Source organism: Zea mays, chromosome 1 (assembly GCF_902167145.1).
Source record: "Zea mays cultivar B73 chromosome 1, Zm-B73-REFERENCE-NAM-5.0, whole genome shotgun sequence".
Classification (NCBI taxonomy): Eukaryota; Viridiplantae; Streptophyta; class Magnoliopsida; order Poales; family Poaceae; genus Zea; species Zea mays.
Window position 1 is genome coordinate 153,587,954 of NC_050096.1, and position 11,971 is coordinate 153,599,924.

At 43.0% G+C, this 11,971-nt stretch overlaps 1 long non-coding RNA gene across 1 annotated transcript; it reads right to left on the bottom strand.

Annotated features, from left to right (window-relative positions):
- Positions 1 to 9,656: 9,656 nt before the first annotated feature.
- On the bottom strand, positions 9,657 to 11,087 carry LOC103639601 (uncharacterized). The gene is made up of 2 exons (XR_559554.2): positions 10,294 to 11,087; positions 9,657 to 10,119 (listed from the first exon to the last, which is right to left on the bottom strand). It is a non-coding gene; the product is annotated as an uncharacterized lncRNA (long non-coding RNA).
- Between the last annotated feature and the right edge of the window lie 884 nt (positions 11,088 to 11,971).

Sequence of the window (11,971 nt, forward strand, 5' to 3'; positions counted from 1 at the left end):
ATCGGGGTCGGGAGCCGTCGCGTGGGCGTGTTGGGCCGCAAATCTTGTTTCGGCCCACTAACCCCCATAACCCTAGCCGCCCTCCCCCAAACCCCCCCCCATTCTTTGTGCAGCCCCCCCCCCCCCATTCCCCTACCCTCTTGGCCGCCCCCCCTCCCATCTCCTCCTTTCTCAAGCACTTGCAGCCACACATCAAACCCTAGCCGCCCCCCCCATCTCCTCCTCCCATGGTGCCATTCGTTGCCGCTCGGATCTCCGTCGCGTGGTGCAAATCTTCAACGGTTTTCGGTGGAGGGAGGAAGGGAGGAAGAAAAGGGGGAGAACCCAAGGTGATTTTTGTGTTTATCTCTTGTTCATTTTATGCGGCAATCCAATTGTTTAGATGTTGCGTATGCGATTTGGTAGAAGGGCTGTCCAGAATTTTAAGGGGGTGGACGAACAGCAGCAGAATTAGTGATTTCTGGGCATTTTTCGTGGAGAATTAAGGCGAATCAGTGTGGGAATCATGTATAACTTTGGCGTACCTTTCCAACGAGTATTTATGTGCTCAATTTGGAGTTATAAATTAAAAGTTATCACCGTTTGAAACCGGGTAGGTGGCTGTCCAAAAAAACAGATTTTTAGGGGGATGAACAGCAGCCGTATTAGCAGTTTCTGGGGATTTTTCGGGAGTAATTAGTGTTAATCAGTATGAGAATCATGTAGGGCTTTATGTTATCTTTCCAACAAGTACTTATGCGCTCGATTCGGAGTTATAATTTAGGAGATATCGTTGTTTGAATCCGGTTATGTTGCTGTCCAAAAAAAAACAGTTTTTTCAGGTGGGTGAACAGCAGTGGTATTAGCAGTTTCTGGGAATTTTTCGTGGGTAATTAGTGTTAACCAGTATGATAATCATGTAGGGATTTGTCTTATCTTTCCAATGAGTACTTATGCGCCTGATTTGGAATTATATTTTAAAAGATATCACTGTTTGAATCCGGGTATGTCGCTGTCCAAAAGACAAAGAAAAACAGATTACAGGGTTCATCTTGTGGACTATTTTGGGCTAATTAGATATTGTAATTTAATTATAAATTGTATACAAAACTTGTGGGGAATTTTATGTATATGTCTCTGGAGTTTTTGTTTGTTACCACTGCTGTCATAATTTTAAAGTTATGAAATTATTAAGCAGCGCCGCTGCAGTTTGGTGGATGTAGGGAGAGATGTAACCCGCGGCGGGGTTTGAGTTTGTGCGTAGGTGCGGCGTCGCTTATGAGCCTGATTATGTGAAATTGGTGCACTAAGTTGGGTGTCAAAAACAGGTGGTGGACTTCCGGATCGTACTTAGGGATTTGCCCGAACTTCCAGTAAAGGCAAGTAAATACAGTAGTGGTTGCTATCGTTTGGTTTGCATCCTATTCCCTGTCATTGAGTATGCATAAGTTTTAATTATGTTAATCATTGAATTCTATGATGAAGTTTATTTGTTTGGAAGTATTAATTCTCAATTTTCTAATATTGTGGATGATCATAATTTGGTAATGATATATGTGGTTGATTCCCATCTTGGATGAAGTTGAAGTATCTTTTTGAATCATGTTATATGAAGTGTTGTAGGCATGACATGCACATCGCATCATCCATCTTGCATTTTGAAGTTATGTCGTGATCTTATGGTCCGACCGTACCGGTACATTTTTAGCATCGTACGTTGCCCGAGGAGGGGTACGATGCGGCTTCATATCCTTAGTGGTATGAAGGCAGAAGTCATCTTTGCATTTGCAGACATTTGCACTCATGAGGAATATATGAAGTGTGACATTACTATGTTACTATTGTGGTTTCTACCTGCGAGGTGTGGTAACTAGGTGTGTTGTACGTTGTATACGTGTTGCACCTTCGTAATAAGAAGGTTGTGGAATCAAGTGGTGGTAAAACAATGTTCTTATGGGGTTAAACTGTTTGATATTATTTTACTTGCTGAGATGTGTCATCTCACTCTTGCATTACTCAATGCAGGTACTTGATACATGTTGGGAATGAGGGGATTAGCAGCACGTCCACTTTTACTCTCACAATAACGCTGCCCAGGCGCAGCCATGATTTAATTAGAAACTTATTGTCAAAGGAAGTTTGTTTTCTTTATATGGTCGTGCGCACTGGTTAATTCAGTTCAGGTCGTATGTTTATCTTTCCTTGCTAGCCGTTTAATAATACTTAGTATGTTTTAGTCATGATATATGTTTATACTCTGTTGCCCCCTCTTTTATGCAATCTTGCAAAGGGGATGCTGCCGAAATTTTATATATGGACGTCGGAAGTGTAGTTCAGTAGCATTCCGGGTTGTTTGTGGAACCCGGAGTGTTACAGACTGCCTTATCACTTCAAGTTCAAGAAACATTTCAAAGAGCCTTGCCAAGAATGGTTGGAGATGATTGAAGCTATGTGCAATGAAATTTTGGGCAATTATACTAAGAAAGAAGATCAATTGATGATGGTGTCCTTTGGTACCCAACCAAAACGAAGGCTGAACCGAGTGATGGATGCCCTGAAGTTTGAATACCCTGACTATGAACGGTTAAGCAATGGTGCCGAAGGGCCAAAGCGAAAAAGAGTTGTCAGTGTTATGAAAAGGCAAGCTGCTAGAATGATATAAGAAGATGAGAAAGCTTCGAAAAAGAAAAAATCCAGCCCTGAGCCGAAGGTGGCTGTTACGAAGAAAAGAAAAGTTGCAGCTGTGAAGCAAAAAACAACTGATATAGAGGAAGAAATTCCTTCAACGCCTCCTGCCGCTGATGTGGAGGAAATTTTAAAGGTAATGACCGAATCTTTACCTCTCAAGCTAAGTCCGCTAGGGCCACAACTGATGAAGCTTTTACAGAAGAAGAAGGAGCATGTGGCAATCAAGAAGCCTACTCAAAAAAGGTGAAGGACCATTACTGTTTTTGATGCTATTGAAGAAATGCCACCGCCGGTCTCGGTGTCAAAAACACCGGCCGCCGAAGATACTGTAGCAACCGAGGTTGCCCCCGTCGAAGCTGAGACGGCCGAAGATACAAATCTAGAAGGCACTTTTTCTGATATTGATAAGATGATTTTGAACATGGCCACGGAAGAAGCTGCCACAGCTGCCAAAGAGACCCTGGCCCTAGTGCCCAGGAAAGAGAAGGAGGTTGCTGAAGAGACTTTGGAGGAAAAGGATTTTAATTTTCAAAACATACTTGGCCAAAAGTTGTCTAAGGCTGAGAAGGAAGAGCTGAGGGATTACACAATATCATGCGGCTATCAACCAGGAGCATTGCTCTTCGGCGGCGTTGCCGAAGAGAGTTTAGGATGCCTCCGGGACCAGATTGGGGCGAAGGTTGTCAGCACTCTACCGAAAAGTGTTGGCTTTCCGAAGCTTGAGGCTGACCTCAGCAAATAACGGCGACAACATATCGCCGGCAGCTTGTTTTATTCTAATTTCAAGGTAAAGTTCTTACCTGAACTTTATTATTGTTTTCGAGATGAAGGTTACTTCTGACGAAGGTTATTTTTTCAGAGTCTACTGCTAAGTAAAAACTTGAGGATGCAGCAAGACCTTGAGGACAAGCAAAACGAAATTATAATTGAGGGCTTAGAGGGCAAAATTAAAGAGCACGAAGCTGCTTTGGAGAAGAAAGATTTCATGCTTCAGACAATGGAGGGTTCGCTGGCAGAAGCTCAGGCCGAGATTGCTAGGTTATACAGTGAACTCTCCATGAAATCAAAAAACTTTGAACAAGAGAAGAAGGATTTTGATGCGAAGCTTGAAGCTGAAGTTGCAAAAAGTTCGAACTTGCAAAAGTCATTGAGGGAACTTCAAGATAAATGTCTGAACTTCAGCAACCGTTGAGTGCAACGACTGAAGGAAGTCTTCAACTCAGTTGGAGCCAGTTCTGAAAAGTTTAAACCTTGAGCTGAAAACCTGCCAGGCATCTTTGATCATATTGAAGGCGAAGTTGATGCTCTTGATGAAGTCATAGTTGGGCATGGTGATTTCTGTGCTCTACTAGCTTCTCGTGGCACAGCTATCGCTTTTATGAAGGCTGGTTGCATGCACGGGAATATTGTAAATAGGTTAAACTTCAACTTATCACCAGCGGACTTGAATGACATGCCCGGCCTGGCCCGAAGCATTGGGAACAGATTCATAACTCAAATTTGGGCAAAGGGTGGACAAAGCTTGGCTGGTGACGAAGCTCGAAGTCACCTTAAACCGGTAATAAACTCATACCTTGTGCTTACCTTTTCCTTGAAACTTGAATTTACCTTATAACGCTTCATTATGTGCAGGATGACGAAGCCGAAGAGCAATGATCCGAAGCTTGGCGGATGGTGATGAAGCCGAAGACATTGCTGTGAAAAAACTTCTAGAGAAACTCTTGAATTATCCTTGTAAAGAATATTGTAATTTAAGAATCAGATACTACTCTATAAATTTGTCCATACCTTGTAATATATTTTTACCTTTCCGTCCATGTATAAACTGCTTTGATGTGGACAAAACTTGTATTTTTTTGAGCCGAAGGCGAAAAACACCTTCCCTTCTTTTCGTACACAACGAAGCATAAATCTACTTCTTTTCCTTTCGCCGAAGCCTCATCATTAGAGCCGAAGCAATTGTCTGTATTTGTATGACATGATGGTGATGTTCCTATGTATGTCTAAATGAATGTATATGAATGCAATGAATGATGTGATGTATTGTGCAAATGAATGTCCAGACACACGATTACGAAGCCATATCAAAACTTCTCATTCCCTTAGGAATGACTGAAATCTCTTTGTCGTTTATTTTTCGGCTGCACCGCTTATTTTTCGGTGTAAGTTCTGCATCCCCTTAGGAACGTCTTTTGAACTTCTTCGCCTTCTATTTCGGCGGTATCACCGTTGACTTTTCGGTGTAAGTTTTGCATTCCCTTGGGAACGTCTTTTGAACTTCTTCGCCTTCTATTTCGGTGGTATTTGACTCTGCATTCCCTTAGGAATGACTTTTGAGCAGAAAACTTACGTTGCGCTCCCTTAGGAACGACTTTTTATAGCTTCATCGTGCTCTGCATCCCCTTAGGGACGACTTTCGAGCTTCTCCCTGTTTTTTTCTTGCACTCGATGGTGCATGCTCAGGTTTTACATTTTACATATTTTCGGGGGATTTTTCTCTCGCAGAGTTGGATAAGAAAGAAAAAATTAAAAACTACGGCCCCACTAAAAACCTTTCTCCCCCTTTGGAAAGGAAAAGGGTGCCGTAGGAAAAATGAAAAAGATTACATCAAGTTACACATAATATTGTCGAAGCTCATCCGCATTCCAAGATCTAGGAATGTCATTGCCGTCCATATCCTTCAATCTGTAAGAACCGGGTCTTGACGAAGATACCACCAGACAGGGTCCTTCCCACTTCAGCTGTAGCTTACCTACTGTGTCTGGATTAGCCACTCTCCGAAGTACCAAATGCTCTGGCTTAATGTTTTTCAGCCGTACTTTTTGGTCATGCCATTTTATTGTTTTGGCTTGATATTTATTGATATTCTCCACAGCCTGAAGTCTGGTCCCTTCTATAGCGTCTTTTGCCACAGAATAATCAGCTTCGTCCTCTGCCAAAGCTACTGTTCTAATTGACCCTGCCTTAGCTTCTTCTGGGGTTATAGCTTCGTCACCAAACAATAACTTGAATGGTGTAAAACCTGTTGACCTTGATGTAGTTGTATTGTGGCTCCACACCACTTTGATCAACTCTTCTGGCCACTTTCCTCTGGGTTGATTGAAGATTAACTTCATTATTCCCGTCATTATGATACCATTTGCTCTTTCAACCAGCTCGTTTGACTCCGGGTGCCTGACTGATGCAAAATGAATCTCCGTGCCAATCTGGTCGCAGAAATTTTTGAAAGCTTCGACATCAAACTGTGCTCCATTGTCCACAGTTATAGCCTTCGGCACGCCGAAGTGACAAACGATATTTTGCCAAAAGAATTTCTGGACTGTAACTGAAGTTATTGTAGCCAAAGACTTTGCTTCAATCCACTTAGAAAAATATTCCACCGCCACCACGTCATATTTCAAATTACCTTGTGCTGGTGGAAGTGGGCCTAACAAATCTAGGCCCCATCTTTGCAATGACCAGGTTGGTTGTATTAACTGAGTTAATGACGAAGGTTGTTTTTGGTCCCTTGCACATTTTTGACAATTTTCGTACTTTTGAACCAGATCTGCTGCATCCGAAGCTGCCTTCGGCCAGTAAAATCCCTGTCTAAAAACCTTTCCCAGCAAAGGCCTAGACCCAATATAAGATCCACACAATCCTGCATGTATCTCCTTCATTAATTCTATACCTTCGGTTCTGGATAAACACTTGAGAAGGGGGGAGCAAACTCCATGCTTGTACAATTCCCCTTCTATTATGATATATGGTCTTGTTCTTGCTTCCATTCTTTTATTATAAACTTCGTCATCCGAGAGGCAGTTACCCTGGAGAAAAGATATGATTTCAGTCCTCCAGTCTCCACTATGTACTGGAGAAATGGCGAGCACTGCTCTCTCCATGAGTTCAACCGAAGGTGCCTTTATTGTTTCAAAAAATACTTCCGAAGGTAAAGGGAGCCCCTAAGCCACTGATTTGGCTAACAAATCTGCATGCTCATTTTCGCCTCTTGGAATGTTCTTGACAGAGAAACCTTCAAAAGAAGTCTCCAACCTTCGAACTGTATCCAGATATTTTTCAAGTTTTGGATCTCTTGCCTTGCTACTTTTATCTACATGGCCAGAAATGACTTGAGAATCAGTTTTTAGAATAGCCCTTCTTATTCCCATTGCCCTTAACTTCCGAAGCCTCAACAAGAGTGCTTCGTATTCAACAATATTATTTGTACAACTGAAGTCTAGTTTGGCTACATAACATGTTCTGACTTTCGAAGGTGCTACTAGAACAGCAGCTGCTCTTGCGCCGAAGGTTCCCCAAGAACCATCGCAGAACACTGTCCAAGCTTCGGCATTTTTATTTGTCTCTTCTTCCTCAGCCCCTGGCGTCCAATCAGCGATGAAGTCTGCTAACGCCTGGGACTAAATCGAAGATCTATGCACATAATCAATGATGAATTAATTAAGCTCTGTAGCCCATTTTCCAATTCTTCCAGTGGCCTCTCTGTTCCTCATGATGTCCTTTAGAGGTTGTGACGAAGGAACAATTATGTGGTATGCTTGAAAATAATGCCGAAGCTTTCTGGAAGCCATTAACACAGCATATAATACCTTCTCCAATTCTGTGTAATTTTTCTTTGATGGGCTTAGAACTTCGGAGACGAAGTATATTGGAGCTTGCTTTTTAGCCTGACCATCTAGCTTCTCCTGTACCAGTGCCGCACTCACTGCATAATGTCAAGCTGCCACATATAAGAGCAATGGAGCCCCTGGCGCAGGTGGAGTTAATGTTGTTAAATCAATCAAATATTGTTTCAACTCTTCAAAAGATTTTTGTTGTACCGGGCCCCATTGAAAGACTTCGGCTGACTTCAGTATTTCAAAAAATGACAGATTTATTTCTGCTGATCGGGATATGAATCTATTTAATGATGCTAATCTTCGTGCCAGCCGTTGAGCCCCTTTCTTCGTGCTTGGTGGCTCCATCCAAAGGATAGCTTCGATCTTGCTTGGGTTAGCTTCAATTCCTTTCGTTGATACCAGACAGCCAAGGAACTTGTCTTTCTTCACTCCAAAAACATATTTTTCTAGATTTAATTTCAGGCCAGCTTGCCTGAAATTGGCAAATGTTTCTTGCAAATCAGCAATGTGATTTTCTTGCTTCGTGCTTTTCACTATGATATCATCAACATAAGTCAGCACATTTCTGCCTATCTAAGAATGAAGGACCTTGGCTGTCATTCTGCTGAAGCTTCCTCCAGCATTCTTGAGCCCCTCAGGCATCCGAAGATAGCAATAGGTGCCACTAGGAGTTATGAAGCTAGTCATTGGCTCATCTTCCTTCTTCATCCAGATTTGATGATAGCCTGAATAACAGTCCAATAGACTCATGAGCTCTGAAGAAGTTGCTGCATCTACAAGAGAGTCTATTCTTGGTAGCGGGAATTCGTCTTTTGGGCATGCCTTGTTAAGATCTGTGAAGTCAATGCACATTCTCCATTTACCATTGGCCTTCTTCACCATGACAGTATTGGCTAACCACTCTGGGTATTTTACCTCTCTGATAACACCAGCACTGAGAAGCCTTTTCACTTCGTTCTGAGCACCTTCGGCTTTATCATCAGACATTTTCTGAAGCCTCTGCTTTCTTGGCCTGAAAGATGGGTCCACATTGAGTGAATGTTCAATGACATCTCTGTTGACACCACAAAGATCATTGGCTGACCAAGCAAAGACATCTTTGTTGTTGAATAAAAATCTTATCAAAGTTTTCTCTTGGTCTTCAGATAGCTGAGACCCCAGCAGTAATTTTTGCTCTACTATGTCTTCACATAGAAGCATAGGCTTTGGCTGATCTGCCGAAGCAGCCTTCTCTCTTTTGTATTTGTACTGTTCACAGGCTTCGACTCCATCTATGTTATGAATTGCCTTTGAATCTATCTAGTTTCCTTCGGCTTTCCTAGCGGCTTCCTGACTCCCATGAACAGCAATGGGCCCTTGTTCCGAAGGTATCTTCATGCATAGATATGCTGGATGAAGTATTGCTTCGAAAGCATTAAGTGTCCCATGACCAATGATTGCATTGTAGGGGTATTCCATGTCAACAATGTCAAACACAACATGTTCAGTCCTTGTATTGTGGATGAAGCCAAAGGCCACTGGCATCGTGATTTTGCTAAGTGTTGCAATCTGCCTTCCTCCGAAGCCACAAAGAGGGTGTGTAGCATCATGAATCTTATCGTCTGGCTCTTGCATCTGTCAGAAGGCCTTAGCAAATATGATATCCTCTGCACTGCCTGTATCAACCAGAACATTATGGACCAGAAATCCCTTGATGACACAAGATATGACCATAGCATCATTGTGAGGGTAATCTTTGAGCTGAAGGTCCTCCTAGGAGAAGGTGATTGGGATGTGGGACCATTTTGACTTGATGAAGGGTCCCTGCACCCCAACATGCTGCACCCTTCTCTGTGCTTCCTTCTTCTGCTTCTTGTTAGCTGGCTCTGAACTTGAGCCGCATGTTATCGGGAGCACCAGCTTCGTAGCCGAAGGTGCTATGACTTGATTGTTGAACGAAGCCATCAGCTCAAAAGTGGAAGTGAGTTCGCCCCACGGTGGGCGCCAATGTTGGGGACTTGTTCTCAAATGCTATGAGTTAAGAACAAGGCACACTACAAAAAAATGGTTTTGTATGACAAAAGTAAAGTGTCATGTTTAGTACAAAATTGGTCATAAAAAGCATCTTATGACGAAAATGCTGCGTCATAAGGGTCGTCATACAACGACCGTCACATTATGTACCTTGTGACGACTGTTCAGAGTACCGTCACATAATGTCATCACCTTTTGTGACGGCTGTGTTCGTCCGTCACATATTGTTGCTACATATGACAGTGTTATCTGTCACATTTTTTCTAGTCAATGCGTCACCTAAAGTTGGGATCGTCACTTATGACACCCACATACAGTGATGACACACTGAGCTTTCATGATAGCTCACAGAATCATAATACACAGAAAAGCCATCATACACAACATTCTCATCACAAGTCATACACAATTCCAGCACACTAGTTCTTCCACAATAGAGGTTCAAACATACAAAGGTTCCACCACAAAGGTTTGAAGCATTCAAACAGATTGCACGTAGTTCTGACAAAGTTCTAACCACAGATATGTTCTAGCAAGGTAGAAAAACCTTAAGCAAAGGCATCATCCTCAGACTTGGTATGCATCCCTACCTCAATCTTTCTAAAGTTTCAGGACAGCTCGTAGCAGTGCATTGGTCTCTTCAAACTTGGTATGCATCCCCTTCACTTCCTCTTGGGCCTGGCGCAGCAAACTTTGGTTTTCTTCAAGTGCGGCCTGTAGAGCTTGTAGTTGTGCTTGCAACTCTTCCTGCTTCCTAGCAGCTTCCTCTCTTTCAGCTTGGAGTTTTTCCTCAAACTGATATAAGATTTCTTCAAGTGCGGCCTGTTGAGCATATAAAAAACTTGGGACATAAGATTTGCCATGAAATATTGGTACATGCCAACAACAATACAACATAGTCAAATAATGGGCATATTGGACTAGACATAATGTTAATCATTGTTCTATCTCATCAGTCATCATAGACAAATAGTGTGCCTGACTAAAACAATTCACCTTAGGATCTCGTAGGTAGTAAACAATTTCCTCAAGTTCAGCTTTAGCTTCGTCGAACCTCTTCATTCAATCCAAGCCCTGTATATAACCCAAAATTGAACAATGCTGAACGGGTGAAAGAACTAATAATAAACCTAACATACTAACAAGCAGATTTGACTGCATAGTATGATGCCATTTCCTATAACATTAGTCAATGAAAGGCCCTTTTGTATTTATATTTGCATATGAACACTAACAAGTCGATGATGGTATTCTTGGGATTTGACATAGTATGCCGCTTACATGCTTAGATATATCTCAGCATTTATGGAAATGGATTGCCTTTCAAATCTACAAATATTACATGGATTTCCTTTCTAACCTACAGATATTCCAACTTCAGTGTACCGAGTGCACAAAACGTACTGGGGAATACCCTCCTTTCCATACTTATCATAAGCCTCCTTTTTCCCAGGATCACTAAGAACTTGATAGGCCTCTCCAAGTTCCTGTTAAGACCAAGTGATTTAGTTCAACATTTTGTAGCAGTCAGAACATACAGAGGTCATACCAATTCGTCCCAAAGATTATGCATGCACAATACCAGTCGACAGTTTAGGTATTTCAATTGGAGAAAGATCAAACTCAAACTAGTAAAAAACCAATATCGTATCACATTCAGAAAATGAAGCACTGCCAGTGATGGGAAACTAATAACCTAACTCTGTCACATGGGAAACTAAGAAAAGATGGCACCCTACAAAGCTATGGTATCCCTAGAAAATCAAAGCAACCTTTAGAACATTGATGATTTACTTGTGTAGCCAAAAGGCCTCAATGTTGGCTTGTTTCAGAGAATTTTATCTTCCGATGGACACATGGTATTCGAGGGCAGTCAATGGTCTTATACAAAACGGATCCCACAGGGAGAACCTACCTGGAACTTGAGTGCAGCGTCAGGGTTCCCGGGATTCTTGTCCGGATGCACCAACTTCGCCTGAAGAAAACAGGCACCCAAGCAATTGAGAAAAAAAGGCGAGTCCACTAGCTACCTAATCCACGTCACAACATGCAACCGAGGAGGGGCGTGGCGGAGGCGTAAGGAGATGGTGGGGGTCACCTTGATGTAATACACCTTCTTGATCTCGGCGGAGGACGCGTCGACACTGACCCCTAGGACGTCGTAGTAGGCGCTGTCCTTCACCATGGCAGGCAGCTCCTGGATCTTGCCACCGGCAGCACAGCACTCAGAGCTACATACACCAAGAGACGGTTATTAAAAATGCAAGCGGCAATGGAGGAGGCAGACGCTAATCGACGGGGAAGAAGTGATGGATCTTGGAGAGGGAGAGGGAGAGGCTGATACCGCCGGGGTCGTTAGAGCCTACTGGGAGGTTCCCAGGGACGTGAAGAACAACAGGAATGGAGTCACTAGATTTGGGGAAACCAATCAAATCTTCTGGGAAACCAAGCAGAGTAGGGGGAGCGGGGAGGGTGGAGAACGTAGAACGCGATGCGGTCGTTGTGCTGCGGAGGAGGACGCGGGGCAGACAGAGAGCAGACAGGTGGAGCCGTGGAGGTGGAGTAGGCCGACAGCGGTTCCTCCTCCGGCCGTGGCATAGTATGCCACCTCCGAAGTTGGTTCGGAACTTGAAGACAAAGATGCAGTCGGGGTCCTTCACCTCGTAGATCTTCG